This window comes from Lissotriton vulgaris, chromosome 2_1, assembly GCF_964263255.1.
Source record: "Lissotriton vulgaris chromosome 2_1, aLisVul1.2, whole genome shotgun sequence".
NCBI lineage: Eukaryota > Metazoa > Chordata > Amphibia > Caudata > Salamandridae > Lissotriton > Lissotriton vulgaris.
The window spans coordinates 1,245,804,683-1,245,818,090 of record NC_141687.1 but is presented as its reverse complement, the minus strand read 5'-3'; positions in this window follow the sequence as shown (position 1 = coordinate 1,245,818,090).

Sequence of the window (13,408 nt, the reverse complement as noted above, 5' to 3'; positions counted from 1 at the left end):
GACTGTCTGAAGCTTATTTCCACCTACTGCAGCTTCACTATTCTCAAAGTAAGTGAGGGTCGTTTGTGGACCTGACTGCATTTGAAAACAATGTTATATGGTACCTCCCTAAACCGCTTGACGGAGGCCCCCGAGGGGCGGTGTGATGGCACGGACTCGGAGAAGACGCTTGGCTCCGACCCCCTCCCCAAGTCTTATAGCACTGGTGTAGCCTGAGATCGCCCCCGACATAGGCGGCCGGCTCCCGGGGTCCGGCGGAACTTTTTGCCTTTTGATGACTCTTCTATTCTGGACTTTGTCCCACAATCCGTTTGACCTGAAGACACGCTGTAGTGGGGCGCCCCTTTACCGTTTTAGTTGCCATTCCGCCCGCTTTTGCTACACTGTGCCTCTTCCGCCATTCAGCTGTTTACCGCCCGCTCTTGCGACTACAGCGTCTCGCTCACCATGTAGTTAAGTTGCTCCCGCTCTTGCGGTGCAGCGATAGGCGGCTGCCACAGGACTCTCAAAATGGCGGCCGGCTCTTCGGTTTTAGGCCTGGTCCACTAAAATGGCCCTGGGACACCTTGGAACTCAGACGCTTCCCTGATAGGGCTTGGGTCCCATTCTCGAAAGCGTCCCCTCAGCCTTGAAGATTCTACAAAAGTCTTGGGGGCCCCCGACACCCGCAGGCTTCTGGTGGGGAGTGGCTGCCATGTCTGCTCGTGAAATGGCCACGACGGAGCTACGAGATGGTAGTGCTCTCATGCTGACGCCAGCTTTAGTCTGAAACATCCAGAAACACTGTAGTCTACCAATTCGATCAGTTCCGGTAGCGCCCCAACATGACCCGGAAGAGAAGAACTTGCCCTCCCCTCTTTGACTGATGGTTCTTGTTGCCTGTCCCCTCTGTTGTCATTTAACAGAACTTTTTGGACTGCTGAAAGGGGTTGTGTTCCGAACGCTGGTTGGTGGAGACATTTTGACTATATTCTTGACCTACGTTGTCGCGTAATGCGTTATATGACACGCCGCGTTAGCGCACCCGGAAGTGAACCGGGGCGCGGCGCGCAGCGCGTAACGTAAGCATAACAGGTCATGTGACTTGTTAATAAAACTTTTTATTGGTTCATTTTACTTTTGTTATTTTAATAATGAAAAGCTTGGTCATATGACCTAAAAAATACGCTTTTTATTGATTTCGAACTTTTTTTTTTAAACATATATGTTATAATATTCCAGGCTAATGTACTTTCCCGGAAAATTTACAACTGTCCTGCAAGTAAAATATATTCCTTTTTCGAGAAAAAGGGCGTTTCTTCGTTCCATGACGGAGCCGTTGAGTAAAAGAGACTCGGCCTGCTGTCTTAGTCGCCGATACGTCTGATTATCAGATTCTTATCGATCACTTTATGTTGCAGGAGTGGAAAACACAACTGCCCTTGACCATTTATCTTTACTGCGTTCCTACGTATTATACCTTTTATCCGTCATGTAATTGGACTGCTTTATTTCACTTGCCTTTTACTGATTCGAAAACAGTGACTAAAAGTAAAAACTTTACCAATCTAAATACTACTACCGTGTTTTGTTTTAAAAACCTTTATTGTGAAAATGTCAGTATACAAATACGGGCCTATAACCACGTGGGCCGGCCACGGAGCAAACTGAAATCGTATATGATGAGGAGACATTTACACTGTAGAGGAACGTAACGAGCGGGCCATTAGGTTACAAGAACTAAGGTGTCTAACAGTTGCGGAATCGGTGGACGTACATTTTGTAATTAAAATAACACAGGGCCACTTACATTAAATTTTTCTAGATATACATTTGCGGGCAAGGAGTTACGAGTCCCATTTATACCGGCGCCATTTTGGGCGAGGCTGGGCAGGTCCAAGATATAGTCAAAATGTCTCCACCAACAATCGGCCAGACCAGAACCCCTTTCGGCCCTTTATGCTACAAGATGGTGTCTTCCATTCAGAAAATATTGTTGGCAGCATTTTGAAAGGAAAGATAAACAGCCGTTCTCCTAGTGATTCTCACATTGTTACATTTAGGAAGAATGTTGAAGAGTAATATGTGGAAAATCTGAAGCCATTTTTCTACAAACTCTCAATCAGCCTTGGATGGAAAAAAAAATCCTGAAGAATGTACAAACTGAAAACCAATTTTTGTCTGTATAGCATCAACAGCAACGCTTGAGTCAGCTTTGTGTCAAGTCGCCATTTTCATTCAATCAATAGCGTCCCCCTGCACACATTCAGGAACCTGGTCGTGTCTTCAGGTGAAACGGATTGTGGGACAAGCAGAAAGGAAAAGGAAAAAAGTTCCGCCGGACCTCGGGAGCCGGCCGCCTATGTCATGGGCGATCTTTGGCCACACCAGGGCAATAGTGAAGCTGCAGCAGGTGCAAAAGAGCTTCAGACAGTCTTACAAGCACTGCTTTTCTAAACATTTCTTTGTATTTTTGCACAGTTTTATATATTTTTTTGTTTTTGATGGAGGGGAAACAACAAAAAACAGGCATTGAAAAAAGCTCAACAGTGCAGGGCGCCTTGTGCTGGTTCCGACCTATTCACACATCGGTCCACTACTGACATCACCTCATAAGCCAACGGGGCACCCCACACTGACTTTCGGCGCAGCATTGTAGGATGGCCACACCAGTGCGGCAACTTGCTGGACACGACCTCGGTGCCATCCGGATCTCGGCGCGTTCGAATCACTGTACCGCAAGAGTGACCGGAACTCAGCTGGTCACGCCGTCTTTCGGCGCAGCATTGTAGGATGGCCATACCAGTGCGGCAACTTGCTGGACACCACCTCGGTGCCATCCGGATCTCGGCACGTTCGAGTCACTGTACCGCAAGAGTGACCGGAACTCAGCTGAACACGCCGTCTTTCGGCGCAGCATTGTAGGATGGCCACACCAGTGCAGCAATTTGCTGGACACCACCTTGGGCAATAGTGAAGCTGCAAAAGTGCAAATAAGCTTCAGACAGTCTTCAACTTAGTCTGATTCTTATAATAAACTTCAGATAGTCTTACAAGCACTGCTCAGAACTCTCAACTATGGCACTCAACATCCAGAACTTGCCATTCGGATCTTGGCGCCTTGTGCTGGTTCCGACCTATTTACACATCGGTCCACTACTGACATCACCTCATAAGCCAACGGGGCACCCCACGCCGACTTTCGGCGCAGCATTGTAGGATGGCCACACCAGTGCGGCAATTTGCTGGACACCACCTCGGTGCCATCCGGATCTCGGCGCGTTCGAGTCACTGTACCGCAAGAGTGACCGCAACTCAGCTGGACACGCCGTCTTTCGGCGCAGCATTGTAGGATGGCCACACCAGTGCGGCAATTTGCTGGACACCACCTCGGTGCCATCCGGATCTCGGCGCGTTCGATTCACTGTACCGCAAGAGTGACCGCAACTCAGCTGGACACGCCGTCTTTCGGCGCAGCATTGTAGGATGGCCACACCAGTGCGGCAATTTGCTGGACACCACCTCGGTGCCATCCGGATCTCGACGCGCTGTGCTGCCTTCGGCCTATTCGCACATCGGTCCGCTACTGACGCCGCCTCACGTGCCAACGGACTTTCTACGCTTTTTGTAGCCCTATGCCGCATAACAGGTCATGTGACTTGTTTATAAAACTTTTCATTGGTTCATTTTACTTTTGGTTTCCTAAAGATGGAAGGCTTGGTCATATGACCTAAAATAACACTTTTCATTGGTTTAGAATTTTTTTTTTTCCCAAACGATGAAAGCCCCACCTTGTTTCTGGATCATTCAGACTGAAGCTGGCGTCAGAATGAGAGCACCACCATCTCGTGGCTCCGTCGTGGTCATTCCGCGAGCAATCATGGCAGCCGCTCCCCACCGGAAGCCTGCGGGAGTTGGGGGCCCCCAAGACTTTTGTAGAATCTTCACGGCTGAGGGGACGCTTTTCGAGAATGGAGCCCAAGCCCTAGCAGGCAAGCGTCCGAGTTCCAAGGTGTCCCAGGGCCATTTCAGTGGACCAGGCCCAAAACCGAAGAGCCGGCCGCCATTTTAAGAGTCATGTGGCAGCCGCCTATCGCTGCACTGCAAGAGTGGGAGCAACTCAACAACATGGTGAGCGAGACGCTGTAGCCGCAAGAGCGGGCGCAACTCAGCTGGATGGCCGCCACCTGGGGAGGCCCGTTCACGCCGCCTCCCCCACGCCCCCCCCCCGGGCCGCCCCACGCCAATTTTCGGAGCAGCATTGTAGGATACCAAAACCAGTGCAGCAGTTTACTGGACATCACCTGGGTGCCATCAACATCTCAGCGCGTTCTGCTGCCTTGGGACTATTCGCACAACAGACCGCCACTGACGAGGCCTCCCCCCGCACCACCCGGGACGCCCCACGCCAATTTTCGGAGCAGCATTGTAGGATCCCAAAACCAGTGCGGCACCCAGGCGACATCACCTGGGTGCCGTCCAGAACTCTGCACGTTGTGCTGCCTTGGGACTATTCGCACAAAAGACAGCTTCTGACCATTGTTGCTTTTTTGGGTGAAAAATGTTTAAATGTTTTTACAGTTTTTGTTCCGTTCATTATATTTAAAAGTTAATAAAGTTTTATAATGTTACTTTGTTGGAGTGTTATAAAATTTTTTTTAAACGGGTGAATGGGGCCTTGAATCGGGTTATTGTCATGTGTGGGCTTTGCAAGTGTACTGCTACAGGATCGGACATTTCAAACTCAAATGCACGTTCTTTTTCTTACCTTTCCGAAGCATGGAGCGCAATAGCAGGCAGAGAAAGGGTGATGCACTTGTTGAACACTACCTGACCTGGCAAGTTGCTGGCAGTGCCCCCCCGCCCGCTCCTGAAAGAGGGCACACACACACCGCCGCCCCGAGTACTTCACAAATCTTTAAAAGACCATGCGCTTGTTCATGAGGCTTAAATGGTTTATCACCTCTTCTAGAACACCTGCATCGACCCTCTGACGTTTCCTGGAAAAATTACCACGTAACACAATACCAAGCCCTATCAGCTGAAACCCCCGAGGAATCGTGGGGCATATTATCAAGGGGGTTTATCTCCGCTTTTTTGGCTTTAAAAGCCATGAAAGCGGAGATAAAATTATCTCCCTATTACCAAGCTGTCGCTAACACCAGTTAGTGACAGCTAAAAGGAGATAGCGACCATCTTGGGCCCCGCTTTGCATGTCAGTGATACTTATCACTAATGACATGCAAAGTGGGCGTGCCAAGATGTTAGCGACTGGAAACAGTCCCTAACATCGCTATCTCCTATTACCAACTTTTGGAGATATTCGCGCTAAACGCGAATATCTCCAAAAGCTAACACCTGCCCTGAGCAGTTCTTAGCCATGTTATCCAATGGGAGGTGGATAACATGGCTAAGAGCATTTGCTCGATAATACATGAATATCGCTGACTTTTCTGCGATAATAGCAAGGTTTATCTGCGATAAAAATCGCCGATGTGCGGCGAAAATTTTTGTCTCTAAACAAGTTAGAGACAAAAATTATCGCTAGTTGTTCGTAATATGCCCCCGGGTTTTTGCTTGCAGAAATCGGGAGGCGGGAGACTAGCACTGAAATCAGTAGTCTCACGCCTGAATCGAGAGGGTTGGCATGTCTGGATTCTCTTTAGCTGGGGCCATAAACTACATCCGCAGGGGTAGGTGATAGCCTGGGACCAGCCTGGCATCTAAAATGGCTGCCGTGCACGACAAAATTGTGGCATTGGAAAAAAAGCAAGATAGCGCAGACAATGTTTATCAATAAGGATTAATTTATAACAAAATATTTTATCGCAGTGACAAATTGGCGGTCAACACTTCCTGATTTCCATCGAATCGAACGTTAACAGACGTCACGCAGCAAAAAAAAAAAAAAGCTCACGCACAGCCGCTGGAAAAGATGTATCAACATATATGAGCCTCCTCAGCCACCCTCATGAAACATAGGGGATTAGGATACGTCTCCCGCACCCCCTTATACTTAGTAATTTAATTAAAACGAAGCACAAAATGGCGAATTCCCGTTTCGCTACCAGTTTGCGGCCCAGTTCGCGGCCCGTGAAGCGCTTCTACCGTGAAAAATCATTTTTTTTTTATTTTCCCCACGGGACCCTTTAATAACCCCAACAACATTCCTAGGAGGTCAAGAGGGGTATACCTTGCCCCCTTTCATTAAATTCCCCCTTCGTTTTTCACCTCTTCTTCTCTCTCGATCCTACCGAGAGATAAGATGGCGGCCGCTCCGGACTGTCACGCAGCAAAAAAAATAAAAAGCTCACGCACAGCCGCTGGAAGAGATGTATCAACATATAGGAGCCTCCTCAGCCACCCTCATGAAACATAGGGGATTAGGATACGTCTCCTGCACCCCCTTATACCTAGTAATTTAATTAACGAAGCACAAAATGGCGAATTCCCGTTTCGCTACCAGTTTGCGGCCCAGTTCGCGGCCCGTGAAGCGCTTCTACCGTGAAAAATCATTTTTTTTTTATTTTCCCCACGGGACCCTTTAATAACCCCAACATCATTCCTAGGGGGTCAAGAGGGGTATACCTTGCCCCCTTTCATTAAATTCCCCCTTCGTTTTTCACCTCTTCTTCTCTCTCGATCCTACCGAGAGATAAGATGGCGGCCGCTCCGGACTGTTTAGAATGTTGACAGACACCGGAGAGCCAATCAGCTTTCTGCGCTCAAAGTTCCGTTTCGCGAAAAGTAAGCGAACCGGAGCGCAGCCTGGAGCGCTGTTACAGATATATATCTTGATTTAAACGTTAATTTCTCAAAAACTACTGGAGCACATATATTGAGACCTAGCAAAGGCACATCGGGCTAACAGTCCCTACAATTTTGCCAAGTTTCGTGCAAATCCATTCAGCCGTTCGAGCTAAAAGTGAGTCCAACCGCCCTATGGAAATTAACATGGGAAAAACGTGTTTTGGGACCCCCCTTTTTTCTCGGCCCCCCCTCGACAAAACCCCCCCAAATTTTCAAGGGCTGCTCGGAAACAAAATGTGCCATTTTCCTGAAAATTTCAGCCGATTCCGTCCACAAACGCCAAAGTTATTAGACATAGAATTTTCAAAAATGCCATAGGGAAAAAATCCTAACTATATATACCTACTGGCGATAGCCAGTAGGTAATATATATATATATATATATATATATATATATATATATATATATATATATATATATATATATATATATATATATTTAATTACACATACATGTGGAGTTTCTTCTGTTTGATTCTCTAGTCGGCTTCAGTGCCTTACAAAGTCCTTCTTTTCTTTGTCACTAATTTACTCAATGCTCTTATTCAGGGAATTATATTAACTTCATATCAATTCCCCACTGTCTCTTATACTGCTCAAATGTTCAGGACTCTTGACTAATTCTTACTCCAAACAATTCCCTTGCAGCAAATAGGGAATGATATGGAGGCCAAAATATGCTTCTCTTTATTTTCTCACTGGAACTCGTATTTCTCCAAAACTGCCCAAAACCAAATGTGCATAACTTACCGCAGCCGCAGTAGAATGTCTCTGCTAAGCTTCCGAATTACTCACAGACCTGAAGTTCCAATATCAGAAGGTTGCTGCGCACCAGAAATGAAACGGGCGAAAAGATGCGACCGTTTCCAGCGATGTCTTCAGGTCAAGTGCGCAGTTCCAAAGGATTTGAACTGCGAAATCAGCCGTGGACAGAGCGCGGCAAAAACAACTAGACCGGCAACTCAAAGGAGAGTTATAGCGGCCATCTTGGAATTCCGCTCGATCACTGCCTGCAGTCTCTTCCTAAGCTGGACTGCACACTGATCAGAACAAAGTCTTTTTTGGCCCAGAAAATGTCTTGGAAAGATCTTAGGCCCTAAAGAGTGGAACTGAGAGCTAAACGGAGACGTAATTAGCCCGGACCTGACACAGCAACCAGACACACACAGCGTTTCCCTTGCGGGAGCGAGCAGGGGCACCATCTGTTTGCAAGATAATTACAAACAGATGTCACCAAAGCTCGCTCCCGCAAGGGAAACGCCAAACGTACACGCGTTGCACTAGAAAGCAATGCAAAATTGCACTTTTTTGTCAAAATGCTGATTCCAAAAGGTCCCCTCCTACGCAGCGCATGCGCGCTGAAGAGGCGAGGCCTAAAAAACAGAATCACCTTAAATTCTGGAGCCTAATCTTGGTCTCCGTCGAACACTTTCTAAGAAACAGAACAGCTGGTGGCAGTACTACATTCATGAAACAGTGCTTGGGTAACTAGTGGTTTATCATTAAAACAAACGGTTGAAAAGGAGGTGCACATCTATTGTGTTGGAGTTTGGAAAATACGTTTTACATTTTGGAATGCCATTATGGCCAATGCCCAATACCTTTAAGTGTGTCAAAGAACATAGGCCTGTGCAAACATTTCTTGCATTGTTTCGTCATTCTTTTTCTGTATTGAGCCTGGTGACCATTTGCATGAAATAGATGGTTTTAGAGAAGACGACTTTTGGACTTTAGCGATCATCTCCTTATGAGTTACACCTCCTAATGCTCCCACTTAGCGTTCACATTTTTGACACATTCATACAGACCAGAAGTAGCCCCGCAGTGTGAAAATCAACTTCTCTGTAACTCTACCTATTCATTTTCATGAATCCATGCCATCTTTGTTAAAGGACAGAATTCACAACAGTAAAGTAAGATGATGTAGGGAACTCAGAACGATCCCATCAATATCGTCCTGCTTTAGATATCAGCCTAACATTGACATTTCCTAGCGCGCGCATCTTTGATCCAAAGCATAAACACATTCCTACGCCCCATGAAACATTATACTCCATGCATTTTTTTATTTCCAGACTATGGGCCATATGTATCAAGAACACGATTTGCGATTCTGAATTTGCAAATTTTACCGAATCGCAAAATCAGAATCGCAAATCGGCATGTATCAACACAATAGCAAATATTTAGCGATTCGGCCATAATCGCTAAATATTTGCGCGATGGCCAATAGCGATTCCATAATCTTTAAAAATCGCTAATTTGAGAGATCGCAGTCCGAAAATTGCAAAATTGCGAGATCGCAGCCCGAAAATCGCAAAATTGCAATGTTCCAACGGGAAAAATCGCTATTTTGCGATTTTCTGGAAACATCCAATCGCAATCCTGATGCTTTATGATGACATCACCATCCAGGAAGTGAGTGATATCCCATGGTGCTTCAGTATTGATACTGAGAGAGTGTGTGAGTGTTGTTTGCTACTCAGGAGCCATGGCAGAAGGTGGAAATAAGGATGTTCCAGCAACCCAGCAGGAGCAGCAAGAGGGGGAAGCAGCCAGGAAGAGAAAGCTGAAGTTCTCTGAGGCAGAACTAGAAACCCTCATTACAGAAATGGTGCCAAACCATGAGGCTTTATTTGGGAGGAGTTCACACAAGGTGCCTGAAGCCAGGAAGAGAAGGATTTGGGAAGGCACCCAAGCCAAAGTAAATGCCCTTGGAGTGACACACAGGACAATAGAAGTGTTGCACAAGCGCTGGTACGACCTGCGCCAGCGCTCCAAGGAGAAGTTGGCTGCCAGGTTGGAGCAGTCCCAGCTCACCGGTGGGGGAACCTCCAATGTCACAGACTCTACACCACTAGAGGAACTGGTGGAGGGCACACTGCCTCCACAGAGTGTTGCGGGCGTGTCCCTGCTAGACAGCTCAGCCCAACCAGCTGCAAGACCAGGTAAGAAGCATGCCTTCCCACCCTAAACCACCCCCAGCAACCACCTGCAGCGACCTAGGGATAAGGGGAACCACATGTCAGCCCAGAGCAAGTACACAGGCACTCACAGCAATGCATTATGGGAGTTGTAGTCACAATAGTCTGTAATGTTTGACGTAGCATCCAACTAAAGCAAATTTCACATGTGCAGGTCAGGAAAGGTGAATGACACAAGTAAAGTTAGGGAACACTGTGAAAGAATTTATTTGAACATCACATGACAGGAAAAATTTATTAATGTGTGCTGCTCTATCCACAGCACCTGCAAGTGGAAAGGCAACAGCCAGTGCAAGTGACACAGGACCCCAAGCCTCTGGAGAAGCTAGCCAGGGCCAGGATACAGATGGGGAGGACAGTCCTTTCATCCAACCACAGGGACACAGAAGGAGGATCGTGAGGCCATTGAGAATCATGGACGATGAGGATGAGGACAATGTGATAGTGCAGCCTGAAGCACCAGTTACCCAGCAGCAGGAGTCAAGACCACAGACCACAGGCAGGCGTAGACCCCGCACGGGCTTCAGCTCCAGTGAGCATCAGGATGATTTTGTGTTTGCTGGCCTTGAAATGCACATGCTCTAGGTACACCGCCTGCAAGTGAAACATATGAAGGCAATTCAGCAAGAGATTAGGGCAGGTAACAGGGTAATTCACCAGGAAATCAGGGGGGCTGTGCAGGAGCTGACTGCCGAGTTGCGAGCAGAACGCGCAGCCAGGCGCAAAGAAATGGCCCGCATGGACCACTACACTCGCACTATTAACCGGCTCGCCTCCTCCACCAATATGCTAGCAAGGCGTGCCATAGAGACCCAGCGTGAGTTCTCTCACGGAATCCAGGATATCGCCACTGTGGTAGTGCAGTCAACTGCTACCCTGGATGAACAAAGCGCACTGCGTACTTCTGGTCCAGGCGTGCTGACCCCCAGTGAGGAGGACTCACAGTCAGTGCGGAGCTCCAACACCCCACCACCCACTGTTGAGAGGCGCCGTAGTGGCAGGAGCAACAGGCCTGCCACACACCAATAGGAACTGCTGCAAAATTACTATTACACACAGGGGAGAAATAGGGCCAGCACCAGTGTTGCATTTGCTGTGATTAGACTAAAATTGTTGCACTGTGAATTCAACATGTGCTTTGGATTGGGAGAGTTCCTTTATGTTTATTTGGATGTGTGACATTGTTGCTATTGGGAATTAAACACATTAGCAAAGGCTTAAGTTGTCATTGTATCATTATTACTCACCTAGAAGTAGTTGCGCATGATCTCATCACGCCTCTGTCACCCAGCTGCAGCAACAGCTACGCCAGCTTCCATGTGTACAGGTCCAGGTCCCTCCACGTCGGAGGATTCTGAGTCACTCAACTCCATTGGTGTCCCTTTCCTGGTAGCAATGTTGTGCAGCATGGCACAATCTACCACAATTTTGCAGCACTTTTCTGAGCCGTATTGAAGGGCTCCTCTACTTTTGTGAATGCATCTGAAACTGCTCTTCAATATGCCAAATGTTCTCTCGATGGTGCCTCTTGTTGAAATGTGTGCCCAGTTGTAGCGCCGCTCCCCAGCAGTGGCAGGATTCAGGTAGGGTATCAGGATGAAATCCCGGACTGCATAGGCACTGTCCCCTGTGGGTGGAAATGTTGAAAGGTCAGTCACTGTCATGCACATGCTGGCCATTTGGAATGTGGGCTGTCATTGTGTGCTTTTACCTAGTAGGTATCCCTCTCCAAATTCCCCTCTTGAGAGTCTACGGTATAGCCCACTGTGACGGAATATGAAGGTGTCATGTGTGCTTCCTGGATACTTTGCCACTATGTCGGTGATTATGTTTTTGGCATCACACACCATCTGTATGTTCAGTGAGTGGTAGCATTTCCTTTTTCCCGAATACATACTCTATGTTTGAGGGGGGTGAAATGGCAACATGTGTCCCATCTATACATCCTATGACGTAGGGGAATTGGGTAATGTTGTAAAAGTCCCGCTTGGTCTGTGCAAGTTCCTGTGAGGTGCTGGGGAAGTGTATGTAGTGTTGCAACCTATGTGTCATGGCGTCGAGGAACGCATGGAAGAAGCGCGACAGGGCACTTTGTGACACCCCTCCTGCTGAGGCTATGACCCCCTGAAAACTACCTGAGGCCAGCAGGTGTAGTGAACACAGGACCTGGATGTGTGTGGGTATGGCTTGTGTCCTGCGGGTGGGGTGTTCTAGGTGGGGCCTGAGTTCCTCAATTAAATCAAGTATGCTCTCTTCCTCCAGTCTGTAATGGGTGAAGATGTCCTCCTCAGTGCGCTGGAAGATGGTGGTGCGCAACCGGAAAATCCTCTCCTGCCATCTCCTCCTCTGCGCCACGGCTCTTAGTCTTCGCCTCCTCACTATCATGTAGAGCCCAGACATTGTGGATAAGAGTGTGTTGCATTCTGGGCTTCATTTTATACTTTGCACCTGGTTACCACCTGCTCCCACTTGATGGTAATTGCGATTCCTTAATTTGCTAATTCTCTTATTTCGCTATTAGCGAATGGTTGATACATTCCATTGTGAATTCTTAATTGCGATTCCCAGATTTGCGAATTTCGCTAACCGGTTTCTGCGCAAATTTAGAAATCGCTATGGAAATCGCAATTTACCACTTTCGCAAGGTTTGGAACTCGCTAAATAGCGATTCCTTCTTTTGCATGCATTTTCGCCTTCATACATTGGGATTAGCGATTTTTATTGTCGCAAACGCTATTTTTAGCGAATCGCATCGTTTGCGACAGGATTTTTGCTTCATACATATGGCCCTAAGTCTATCCACATATAAGTATTAAAGGCCTAAAAGGATGATTATTTAGCTTTAATAGTAAATATACCAGCTATTCTCACTGTTTCCGATAACTATCACCATTATAACACATATGGCATGTCACATGAGAAAAAATATTTCATCCTTTACATCAACCTAACCACTACATCGGAAGGCAAGTCTGGGTAAGTGTTTGTTGAGGTATGAATGATAAATATATTCTTACTTTGACAATGTAGTGTCTGTAAATGACAATGACTTTTATTTATGTGTTACTATTTAAAACAGATAAATAAAAGGCATTGTCGTTTACAATCCCAATAGCTTAAGCTCTCGCAAATCTATTGCATTGCAAATTCGTGCTATCAAATTTTTAAAAAGCATTAGGAGACAGCGTGTCCTGCTTGCAACAGCAGGTAGGACAATGTATTTGAGAAAATAGTGCTCAGAGGCTGTGATTAAAGCCTACTGAGCAACAACACAAATAACAGGGGGTGTCGCCATGGGGTTTACAAATTGAGACAAGGCGGTACTAAGGAGGGACTTCTAAGCCTTTTGACCAATGAACAGCCACAGTTTACAGAGGACATTGACACAAGCCAATGAATAATGTGGGCGGAGCTTCAACTCCCTACTTCAATACAGCATGCTTCGCAGAGCAGCGTATGCGCTGCCCAGCCTCGACCTAAAAATTATCTGCTTCAAGTAGGTGTAGTAACATTAGCCCTTCTATTAAATGTTAAGTGAAACTTAAGCAAGGTTTCTATAGATCCTTGCTCTAATATATGTTGCGTTTGTTGAATTTATTCATAGAAGTCCACACACAATGATAACAGACACAGGA